Source organism: Neofelis nebulosa, chromosome 16 (assembly GCF_028018385.1).
Source record: "Neofelis nebulosa isolate mNeoNeb1 chromosome 16, mNeoNeb1.pri, whole genome shotgun sequence".
In the NCBI taxonomy this organism is placed as follows: domain Eukaryota; kingdom Metazoa; phylum Chordata; class Mammalia; order Carnivora; family Felidae; genus Neofelis; species Neofelis nebulosa.
Window position 1 is genome coordinate 40,388,042 of NC_080797.1, and position 11,884 is coordinate 40,399,925.

Below are 11,884 nucleotides of genomic sequence, written 5' to 3' on the forward strand. Positions count from 1 at the left end.
GTGTGGGGCAGGGCCTCTGGAGATCTCGATCTGCCCCACCCTGGAATCTCCTGGAAAGAGGAGACTGAAAGGGTAGGTTCACCCTTCTCTTCCAGCCCGGTGTGGTTCCCAGGTGCTCCCACTTGAGCTTGTCTGCAGGGTTAACCCCTAAGAGGAAAGAAGCATTCACCACCTCGGCTCAAGAGAAGAGTCTTCGTGGGGCATTAGTCACCATGGGACCTCCGGCAAAGTGTGGAGCTGGGGGACTAGCATTGGGCAAGGCAGAGTGAGAGACACCTTCCATGCCAGTGTCTTGGGGCTCAGGCAGGGCATGGCTCCTCCACCGTGATCCTGCCTTTGCACTGCTCCCCTGCAGCCCATGAATGCTGGCCTTCCTCCCCAGACGTAGGGCACAAAGGCAAGACTGGCCGAAACTCCTGGGAGGATTGGAGGTAGCACCCTGCTGTAAGCCTCCTCCAGGGCTCTCGATAATACCCATCCTTTGGTGGGGTGGGGTGTGTGGGGGGGGGTGGTCATGACCCAGGCAGGTGGCAGGGCCAGAAGCAGGGACACGGCACAGCCAGCTCCAAAGACGCTAGGGCTGGGGCTGGGGCCAGAGGTCCAAAGGGAGAACAGTAGTTAGGGCCGAGGAGCAGAGTCGGGTTGGCGGTTAGGAGAATGCACGCGGCCATGAGATGTTTCCCTTCAGTTTCAGGGATTGGTTAGGGGAGCAGAAGGAAGAAGGAAGATCTGTCTGCCTGATGTAAATGAGGCTAGCCCCAGTTAGAGAAGTCTCAGAGCTGATGCCCTCACTGGGTAAGCACCCACCCGGGTGGGAGGATGGTAAGCAATGAGATTTACAGACCTGGAGGAGGAGGTCACCTTCTGCTACGTTCTTTTCATCAAAGATGACACGAGAGCCCTTAGATCCTCCCCCAGCAGCAGGAGAGCGGCCTGGAGGGTAGTAGGCCTCCTGAAGCCCAACCTTGCTGGGACCTGGTGGCAGAAACGGCCAGTTCTAGGTCTCTGTTGTATTGTTGGTGGGAGGGAAAATAGTGTGACCCTGGAGGGCAATCTAGCAGCATCCTTTGATAGCACAGATAGTTACAAATCTCCTACTATGTGTCCGGCACCTGGTATCCATTAAAATTTTATTTTATTTTATTTTTGTAATGTTTATTTGTTTCTGAGAGAGAGCACAAGACAGAGGGCGAGCAGGGGAGGGGCAGAGAGAGACAGGGAGACACAGAATCCGAAGCAGGCTCCGGGCTCTGAGCTGTCAGCACAGAACCTGACACAGGGCCTGAACCCAGGAACAGTGAGATCATGACCTGAGCCGAAGTCGGACGCTTAACCGACCGGACCACCCAGGTGCCTCCCCATTAGAATTTTAAATGCTCATGACCCAGCAAGTCTGCTTCTGAGAATGAGCTTTCAGAAAGGCTCCTACAGGGGCGCCTGGGTGGCTCAGTCAGTTAAGTGTCCAACTCTTGTTCTCAGCTCAGGTCTTGATCTCAGGGTCCTGAGTTCAAGCCCCACACTGGGCTCTGAGATGGGCATGAAGCCTACGTAAAAAGGAAGGGAGGGAGGGAGGGAGGAAGGAAGGAAAGAAGGAACAAAAGAGGGAAGAAATGCTCATACAGAAGAGCTCAGAATGATGTGCATTGCAGGCATCGTAACGGGGGGTAAACAAAAACACCCTCAATATTCACTGACAGGAGCCAGTTAAATATACCAGATCCATCCATATTGTGAGTGCAATGCATCCTTTAGAGGGGATAAAGGAGATCTGAAGCACTGACCTGGCAGAATGTTCCTCATTTCATCATCAGAGAGAAAAGACAAGTTGCAGAAGAATAGTCAATGATCTCAATTTGTAAATATACACTCAATCATGCATATTGTATGTATATATGTGTGTGTATATGTATATGTGTGTGTGTGTATATACATTTTTTTTCCTTTGCAAATGTATAGAAAAGATCCAGAAGGATACGAACTGTGCCACAGTCACTCCGTCATTCCCCACACTTAACAGTGGTTGGCACCGTGGGATGGAGGGACGGAGGGAGCCAATTATAAGGGAGCTCTCTTTGTATGCTTTGTCACGGGTTGTATTTTTTACAATAAGCAAGCATTGCTCTCAGATTTAAAAAAAAAAAAACCCTCGGGGCGCCTGGGTGGCGCAGTTGGTTAAGCGTCCGACTTCAGCCAGGTCACGATCTCGCGGTCCGTGAGTTCGAGCCCCGCGTCAGGCTCTGGGCTGATGGCTCGGAGCCTGGAGCCTGTTTCCGATTCTGTGTCTCCCTCTCTCTCTGCCCCTCCCCCGTTCATGCTCTGTCTCTCTCTGTCCCAAAAATAAATAAAAAACGTTGAAAAAAAAAAAAAAACCCTCTAATGAAAATATAGGCAGCTTTAGAAGTTTATGAAGACTTGCCTTGTGGACTTTGATCGACAGCAATTCACATATTATCAGCTTTGCTATGAGGAAGAGGCTAGAAGAACAGACATTTGGCACACACATGACATGCTTGCAACCAGGGAATAGATCAGCAGTGGACACGGGAAAACCTGGACGCCTGCCAGACATTTGAGGGACATGTGACGCCCATATGTTAACCCTGTGCAGATCTGCGACTGGCAGGCGCTCTGTATGTATGTGTCGGATGTCTGGCTGGTTGGTTGCGTGGGTGAGCAAATTTCACAGGGACAGAATTCATTCCTTGCACTTGGCTTAACAGCTCAAACCTAATGAATGAATATCGAAAGGTAGAATCACTGAGTGAATGAACAGACGAACGACTGAAATGACTGAGTGGGCATTGGAATGAGCGAACAAATGGGCAGATCTGGGGCGCCTGGGTGGCGCAGTCGGTTAACTTCGGCGCGTCCGACTTCAGCCAGGTCACGATCTCGCGGTCGGTGAGTTCGAGCCCCGCGTCAGGCTCTGGGCCGATGGCTCGGAGCCTGGAGCCTGCTTCCGATTCTGTGTCTCCCTCTCTCTCTGCCCCTCCCCCGTTCATGCTCTGTCTCTCTCTGTCCCAAAAATAAAAAAAAAATAAAAAAAAAAAACGTTGAAAAAAACAAATGGGCAGATCTGCCACCCCGGACGTTTGTAAGGACACGTGTGGCATGGTTAATAAGAAGGCGCTCCTTGTGGCTGTGGGCTTCGGTCTGCAGGAGACGCCCCAGAGGCTGGAGAGTACAGGGAAAGCTGTGGGGCTGGGGCGGGAGGGAGGAGGGGGAGGGGGCGGGGCTGGGGAGGGGGCGGGGCTGGGGGCGGGGCATGGGGAGACACCAACAAGAATCTCGCCTCACTCTGGGGCTGGGAATCAGAACTTCGGCTTCCGACATTGTAGTTTCTGCAGGTCTGTTTCTCTGTTGGTACAGTGAAGAGCTTTACCCCTTCCAGCTCTGGCAGGATGTAGCTCTCAGGCCGCCATGTTGGGAGGGGTTAAGAAGGTAAGAGAATCCAGGGGTCCTCCTGGGACGGCGACCGCCTTGTCTCCACCCCACCTCAGCCACGCACTCCAGTCCTGTCATCCCTGGTAACCTCAAGCCTCCTACTCTCTGAACCCCTGAACGCGACCTCCTCTGCTTCCAGGTCAGGCCCTGCATTAGCCCCATCGCAGCAGTGCTCTGAGCTCACGGAGGCCCCCAAGCCACTGGCCTGAGCCCCTTGGAAGGGTCACCCGCCACGTCCCCACTGTCCTCCATGTCCAGCCCAGAGGCCTTGATCCAGCCCGATGGGCCCTGCCCTGCCTCCAACCCCTTAACCCCCTTTTCCATCCATCGCGCTCACCGGGCAAAACCCCAAACTCAGGTTGGGTCCAGATTTTGCTCAAGAACAAGCACACCTGTGCAGCTGGACCCGCTTTAGAATCAAAACTGCAGATCTCAGGCAGGTCCTCGACTCCTCCAACGCGCCTTAGAAGCTTCCCATCCTGGGGGCGCCTGGGTGGCTCGGTCAGTCAAGTGTCCGACTCTGGATTTCGGCTCAGGTCATGATCTCCTGGTTTGTGGGTGCGAGCCCCACCTCAGGCTCTGTGATGAACGCGCAGAGCCTGCTTAAGATTCTCTCTCTCCGCCCCCCCCCCCCTTCTCTGCTTCTCTCCCTCAAAAATAAGTAAGTAAACAAACAAAAAAGCTTCCCTTCCTCATTCTTGAGATGACGTCATTATTGCTTCTGCTCTCTTTGAGTTTCCCACACTCCCAGCCTCAATTTCAGATGGTGGTGACACCACAGACTTCGGAGACAAAAATGGACACGGTGACAGGAGAACCACCTAACACAACCTCACCTCTGGTGACATCCCCTCATACCCTCTCAGGGGTGAGCTCCTGCAGTTATGACACATCAGCCGTTTCTCCCTCATTAGCGGACCCTTGTCATTATCCCCTGGCCATAAGTATGCCTCATCCCCGACCTTCCAGAAGCCCTGCCCTGATACCCTCATCCCTCTGTGTCTGCTGTTCCATGCCCTTCCCCCACCTCCCCACCCCCTCCCCATCCGCATTCCATCCTGCTCCAGCCAGCCCTTTGTCCCCATCGTGACAGGCAGTGGCTCTTGTCCATATATCACCAGTAACCTACATCTTTCCGAAGCCAAAAGTCAATTCTCTAGCCTCATTTACTCAGTCTGTCGGTGGCATTTGACACACTTAGTCACTTCCTCCTTCTGGAAAAGCTTTCTTGTCTGGACTTCTTTGACTCCACTCTCCCGGGTTTTCCTCCTACTCAACCCGCAGCTCCTTCTCAGGCTCCTTTGCTCTCCTCTCCTCCTCCACCATCTCTGAATGATAGTTGACCTGAGGGACCCGAGTCGACTTTGACTCTGTCTTTACCTTCATTCCCTCCCCCGTAGTGGCTCTCATCCGGGACTGAGGCTTCAGAGACCATCTACTGTCTGATGGATCTCGAATCTTTGTCTCCGGCCAAGGCCTCTCCCTTGAACTGCAGACTTCTGTCCTTAACAACTATTTAACTACCTACACCTCCACTTAGACCCTGAACGAACACACCACAGCCCAAACTAGGGTCTCACTTCCCTCCACCCCGCCCCAAAGCCAAGTCCTTTCCCAGTTGTCCCATTCTATGTAGATGGCAGCCGGCCAGCTGATCAGGCCAAAAATAACCCAGGGATTGTGATTTCCCTCCGGGTCTTACCCTCTCATCTCATCCGGCATCCAGATTAGACCGATGTTAACGTTTCACCATTTCACTGTTCAAGCCCTGGACCAAGACGCGGTCAAGTGTAGCCCGTGCCATCCCCAGTGACATTCTACCCGGTTTCCTGCCTCTGTTCTTGTGTCCACCTTGGTGCTGCTGTTCATCCGACACGCTAAAGTCAGGGAGAGCTTCCTAAAGCACAAATAAGACACGCCATTGCCCCACTTGGAAGCCTCTGATGGTTGCCTATTGCGGTCACAATGAACGCCAACCCCCTGACTGCAGCCTGCGGGACTTACAAGGCGTGGGGCCTCCCATCCCCTCCAAAATCACCTCTTACCTCTCCCCTCCCTCCTCACTGCCTTCCAGCCACAGTGGCCTTCTCTCTGAGCCTTGACTGTCCCCCGTCAGCCTGGCTCAGGGCCTCTGATGGCCTTTCTGCTTGGAACCGTCCCCTCCCCTCAACATCTGCCAGAGTCTTCACATGGCTGCCATGTTTCCATCATCCTGGTTCCAGCGCCGAGCTGTCGCCTTCTCCAAGAAGGCTTCCCTGACCACCCTACTGTATTACACGAACCTATTTTATTTTCTTGATAGTGCTCCCCAGTACTGGGAGTCATCTCTTTATTTACGTGGTTATGTGTTTGCAGTCTCTTTCCCCCGCCTCTGGGCCCAACCTCCTCAGGGACGGTGATTTGCCAAGTTCGCTGTCCCATCCAAAGTCTAGAAAAATGCCTAGCACGTGGTAGGTGTCAGCCAGTCCTTGCGGACTGACTCATCCCGTGGCCACCTTGAAAGCAAAGCCCCAGAGTTCCTGCAGGAGAAACACCCACGTAAGGGGCTCCTCGGCCGTACTTGACTTCACCATATTCCTTCCCATAATCCCCGCGGAACTTCAAGATCCCATCGGCCTATGGACGTTTGAGGGAAATGCTGATGTAGTTCAGCCTCATCTTACTATAGGTGAGATGACCAAAATCCTGATAAGAGAAGTGACTCGTCCAAGGTCGCATAGCCGGGAGGGCCAAGCGCTGGATTTAAAACAGGATCCTCGAGATGATAGAGACGGGGAATGAATCAGCGGGTGTCTGTGGTCAGGGGTGACGTGGGGGGGGTGTGTGTGCGGGGAACGGAGTGGGTGTCGCTATAAAGGGGTGGCAGAAGGGACATCTTTGCGGTGGTGGGACGGCTCCGTACCTCGACTGCAGCGGGAGTAACAGATCCACACGGCTAATAAAATGACAAACAACACACTCAGTGTCAGTTTCCCGAGTTTGATGCCGTGGATAAGATGGAACCACCGGGAGAAACCGGGCAAAGGGAACCTGGGACCTCTTCGTACTATCTCTGCCACTTCCCGTGACTCTGCAATGATTTCGGAATACAAAGCTTGTAAAAAAAAAAAAAAAAAAAAATCCGTTTCCTGCCTCCACATGCAAGAGCTTTTTACATAAAGATCATCAGGGCAAATTTCGGTTCAGTTTATGTGCCCAAAACAAAGCCCCGTTTATTGCTTTTTATAATTTGCGGTTCATTTAAACTGGTGATTTGGGTGTAGAGAGACTCGCGGACTCTCTCTTGCAGTGGCAAATGCCAAGTTCAGGGGATCTTCTCCCTCCTTCACACCTGACCGTGACTGTCTTGTAGCCAAGTGTGTACGGTTCCCGCTCACACAGAGACACAGAGGCCAGAGGAAGAAGACCTCAACTTGAGGGAAGTTTCCTGGTCATCTGGGTGCACTTCCATGGGACATGATTTATGTATCTATAGATTCGTCCGTATACATCATCTGCTGACTTCTGAACTAAAACGTAATAGAAGTCAGTCTTATTCCTCCATCTCTCACGCCCTACCCGGCTTGCTTGTGCTGTTGGTTGTTTTTGTTGCGGTCTTTCTTCTCCCATTTCACTTCCAGTTTCCTCTATTGTGGCAAAATATGCACAACGTGAAATTTCCCGTCACCATTTTCACGTGTACAGGCCAGTGGCATCAGATGCATTTGTGATGTGGTGCGGCCATCGCCACATCCCTGCGGTGACCCCTTCCATCTCCATAGCTTCTTTCATCCGATGGTAACTCTCCCTCCCCGGACCGCCCCGCCCCTGCCCCGTCCCTGGCAACCACCTCCCTGCTTTCTGCCTCCGTGACTTTGACTACCCCCACATGACTAAAGTTACCTCGTCTGAGTGGAATCATACAGTATTTGTCGGTTGGGTCTGGCTTGTTTCACTCAGCATAACATCCTCGAGGTTCATCCATGTTGTAGCATGTGTTGGAACCTCCGTCCTTTTTATGGCTGAACAATCCTCCATTGTATGCATATGCCACATTTTGCTTATCCATTCGTGTGTTGATGGAACTTGGGTTGCTTCCACACTTTAGCTATTGTGAATAATGCTGCTATGAAGGTGCGGTACACAGCACTCTTCAAGAGCCTGCTTTCAATTCTTTTGGGTGTCTGCCCACGGATCATCTGGTAATGCTATGTTGCGTTTTTTGAAGAACCTCTAGATCATGTTCCACCATTTTACATTCCCTCCCATGGGGCACAAGGCTTTTAGTTTCTTTTATATATTTTTTTTAATTTCTTTTTTATGTTTTATTTATTTTTGAGAGCAAGAGAGAGAGAGAGAGAGAGAGAGAGAGAGAGAGACCATGTGTGGGGGAGGGGCAGAGAGAGAGGGAGACACAGAATGTGAAGCAGGCTCCAGGCTCTGAGCCGTCAGCCCAGAGCCCGATGAGGGGCTCGAACCCACAAACTGTGAGATCATGACCGGAGCCGAAGTTGGACGCTCAACTGACTGAGCCACCCAGGCACCCCTCAAACCCAACTGGTTTAATAAAACCATTTGCCGTTAAAAGGAACCAAAGCATCACACTTAATTTTAGGATGGAACTATAAATGCAAAGTCAATTCTGTGTTTGTGACATCACCACCCCGTGCTTCAGTATAAAGAAAGCCCCAATGTAACAGCGGTTGTTTTTGTACTCTTAATCTGTTTTACCCATTCCCCCCACCCGTCTCCACTCTGGCAACACCACTTTGTTCTCTTTGTATATAGGTTTTTGTCTCTTTTTTTCTTTGTTCATTTGTTTTGTTTCTTAAAGTCATCTATGAGTGAAATCATATGGCATTTGCCTTTCTGTCACTGACTCATTTCCCTTAGCATCATACCTTCTAGATCCATCCATGTGGTTGCAAATGGCAAGGTTTCATTCTTTTTATGGCTGAATAATATTCCACTGTATATATATACCACATCTTCTTTATCCGTTCATCTATGGATGGACACTTGGGTTGCCTCCATAATTTGGCTATTGTAAATAGTCCTACAACAAACACAGGGGTACATATATCCTTTTGAATAGTGTTCTTGTATTTTTTGAGTAAATACCCAGTAGCAGAATTATTGGGTCATATGGTAATTCTATTTTTAATTTTTTTTTTCGATTTGATCCCTTTTTTTTTTAATTTTTTTTTAACGTTTTTATTTATTTTTGAGACAGAGAGAGACAGAGCATGAACGGGGGAGGGGCAGAGAGAGAGGGAGACACAGAATCGGAAGCAGGCTCCAGGCTCCGAGCCATCAGACCAGAGCCCAACGCGGGGCTCGAACTCACAGACCGCGAGATCGTGACCTGAGCTGAAGTCGGACGCCTAACCGACCTAGCCACCCAGGCGCCCCTATTTTTAATTTTTTAAAGAGCTTCCATACTGTTTTCCACAGTGGCTGCACCAGTTTACATTCCCACCAACAGTGCATGAGGGTTCCTTTTTCTCCGCATCCTTTTTGTTTTTTCTTGTGTTTTTTTATTTTTATTTTATTTTATTTTTAAAATTTTTTTAACATTTATTTATTTTTGAGACAGAGAGAGACAGAGCATGAACGGGGGAGGGTCAGAGAGAGAGGGAGACACAGAATCCGAAGCAGTCTCCAGGCTCTGAGCAGCCAGCACAGAGCCCAACGCGGGGCTCGAACTCACGAACCGTGAGATCGTGACCTGAACCGAAGTCGGACGTTTAACAGACTGAGCCACCCAGGCGCCCCTCTTGTGTTTTTTATTTCAGCCATTCTGACAGGTGTGAGGTGATATCTCATTGTGGTTTTGATTTGCATTTCCCTGATGGTTAGTGATGGTAAGCATCATTTTGTGTTTGTTAGCCATATGTATGTCTTCTTCAGAGAAATGTCTATTCGTGTCCTCTGCCCACTTTTTAATTGGATTTTTTGTGGGGTTTTTTTGGTGTTGAGTTGTATAAGTTCTTTATGCATTTTGGTTACTAATCCCTTACTGGCTATGTCATTTGCAAATATCTTCTTCCATTCAGTAGGTTGTCTTTTTGTTTTGTTGATTGCTTCCTTTGTTGTGCAGAAACTTTTATTTTTTTTAATTTAAAAAAAATTTTTTTAATCTATTTTTGAGACAGAGAGAGACAGAGCATGAGCAGGGGAGGGGCAGAGAGCGATTGAGACACAGAATCCGAAGCAGGCTCCAGGCTCTGAGCTGTCAGCCCAGAGCCCGATGAGGGGCTCGAACCCACAAACCGTGAAATCATGCCCTGAGCCGAAATTGGACGCCCAACCGACTGAGCCACCCAGGTACCCCCAGAAACTTTTAATTTTGATGCAATCCCAATAGTTTATTTTTGGTCTTGTTTCCCTTGCCTTAGGAAACGTATCCAGAAAAATGTTGCTCCAGCTGATGTCAGAGAAATTGCTGCCTGTGCTCTCTTCTAGGATATTTATGATTTCGGGTCTCACATTTAGGTCTTTAATCCATTTGGAGTTTATTTTTGTGTATGGTGTAAGAAAGTGGTCCACATTCTTTTGCATGTAGCGTGTCCAGTTTTCCCAGCACCATTTGTCAAAGAGACTGTCTTTTTCCCATTGCATATTCTTACCTCCTTTGTCAAAGATTAATCAACCATACAATCATGGGTTTATTTCTGGGCTTTCTATCCTGTTCCACTGATCTAGGTGTCTATTTTTCTGCCAACACCATATTGTTTTGATTACTACAGCTTTCTAGTGTATCTTGAAATCTGGGATTGTGACACCACCAGTTTTACTCTTCTTTTTCAAGATTGCTTTGGCTATTTGGGGTCTTTTGTGGTTCCAAACAAATTTCAGGATGATTTGTTCTTGTTCCGTGAATCCCTGTGGGTTTTTAATGTATAGCTTTTATTATGTTGAGGTAGTTTCCTTCTAATCCTAGTTTGTTGAGGGCTTTTATCATGAAATACGGTTGAATTTTGTCAAATTCTTTTTCTGCATCAAGAGATCATCATGTGTGTTTTTTCCCTTCATTCTGTCAGTGTGGTGTATTTCATCAATTGATCTTTATATGTTGAAGCATCCTTGCATTCCAGGAATAAATCCCACTTGGTCACAGTGTGTAATCTTTTTCATATACTTCCCAATTAGGTTTGCTAGTATTTCGTTGAGGATTTTTGGCATCAATGTCCAAAAAGGATGTTGGTCTGTAGTTTTCTTGTAGTGTCTCTGTCTGGCTTTGGTATGAGGGCAACGCTGGCTTCCTAGAATGACCTAGGAAGATAATGTCCCCGTCATGATTTTTGGAAATTTTTGAGAAGAATTGGTATTAGTTCTTCTGTAAGTATTGGGTAGAATTCACCAATGAAGCTCTCAGGTCCAGGGCTTTTTTTGTCTGAAGATTTCTGATTACCGATTGTCTCCTTACTAGTCATTGATCTATTCAAATTTCTACTTCTTCATGATTTCATCTTGGTGCGTTTTGTGTTACTAAGAGGGGCCCTCCTCTGTGTGCCTCTGAGATCAGAAGCAGCAAACAGCAGTCAGAGCACAGATCCCTGATATTTGTAAGTCAGGGTCCTTTTGGCCGACCTGGGTTCCCACATGTGGTGTGCAAGCTGCTCCAGGAACACATGCACAGCTGTCTGCCACCTGGCTGGGGGTGGGGGGTGGGCAAGTGCTACTGCGCTAAGAGCTGAAATCGACTGAAATTAACTGCAATTTACTGCCCAAGACTTCCCCTGGAACTTGCAAGCCTCTAACAGACTCCAGAGTTCCAAAATAGTTACATCAGACTGCCAGCAATCAGCTGTCTAGGTGAGGAGAGAGATTCTGGTTGCTTCCTGCACCATTATCTTCCCAGAATCCTCTCAGCTGGATTATTTTTTAATGGTGTCCATTTGGGAAAATCAGCTGTGTGAGCTGAGATTTGACCAATAATTTCTTCAAAACTTGCTTTAATTTCCTGCCAACGTTTTCTCAGAACAAAGGATGTTAAGACCTTTGATCAGAGACTCGAGAAGATAATTTTGTGTTTTGACACAGCAACAGCAGAACTTTCATGAACAATCAACCCCCCAAACGTGTTATTTTGCACATTTTCCCATATGTCCAGTCCCCTAGATTTTCTTGGATCTGTCTCCACCTGCAACCCCCATCCCCATTCACGTAATCACCGTGGGACTGGGGAGCAGCCACTTTTTGCTAAGTGGCTATGCCTCTCTGGCCACAGCTGACTGGTTCAGGGCAGGCACAGATCCAGTCTGGGCCCGTCAGAGCCCTTCCACGAGAATTCTGGATTAGGAAGTCAGCACAGTCTGTCTCATCTCCGGATGGTCAGGTCACAAAGCTGTTAGATGGAGCAGCTGAAGCCACTGGACCCATGTTAGCCACTACATGAAGAAACCTGTAGTGAGAACAAAAGAGGCCAACATTAAAAAAAAAAAAAAAAAAAAAAAAA